Raw genomic sequence first — 443 nt, forward strand, 5'->3', positions numbered from 1 at the left:
AAGGGACAGGGATCTGGACAGAGATGGAGAAAAAAGCAGCAGGGACAGAGGAAAAGAGACAGAAAGAGTGACAGGGAGTAAGGCAGAGAAAGAAAAAACAGGGCAGCAGCAGGATAGAGATACAAAAACTGGGACGGTCCTCAGGACAGAGAGGAATACGAATACGAGCAGGGAGCGGGACAAAGGGATACAGCAAGAAACGACAGGACAGGAAGCAAGACAGCGCGACAGACAAGAACAATGAGAACGAGAGAGACTGACAGAGACCGTGAGAAGCACAGGGGGTTGGGAAACTTAGAAAGAGAGGTATCAGGAGCCCTGCAGAGAGAGGGAGGGTGAATAAAAAAGGGGCAGGAAGCAGCACAAATGGTCACAGAGAGTAAGAGATGAACAGGCAGGAGGACAGGTACAGTGAGATACAGAATTTTAAAAAAAACAGCAAC

Source organism: Haliaeetus leucocephalus, unplaced genomic scaffold (genome assembly GCF_000737465.1).
Source record: "Haliaeetus leucocephalus isolate CR32 unplaced genomic scaffold, Haliaeetus_leucocephalus-4.0 Scaffold236, whole genome shotgun sequence".
Taxonomy (NCBI): Eukaryota; Metazoa; Chordata; class Aves; order Accipitriformes; family Accipitridae; genus Haliaeetus; species Haliaeetus leucocephalus.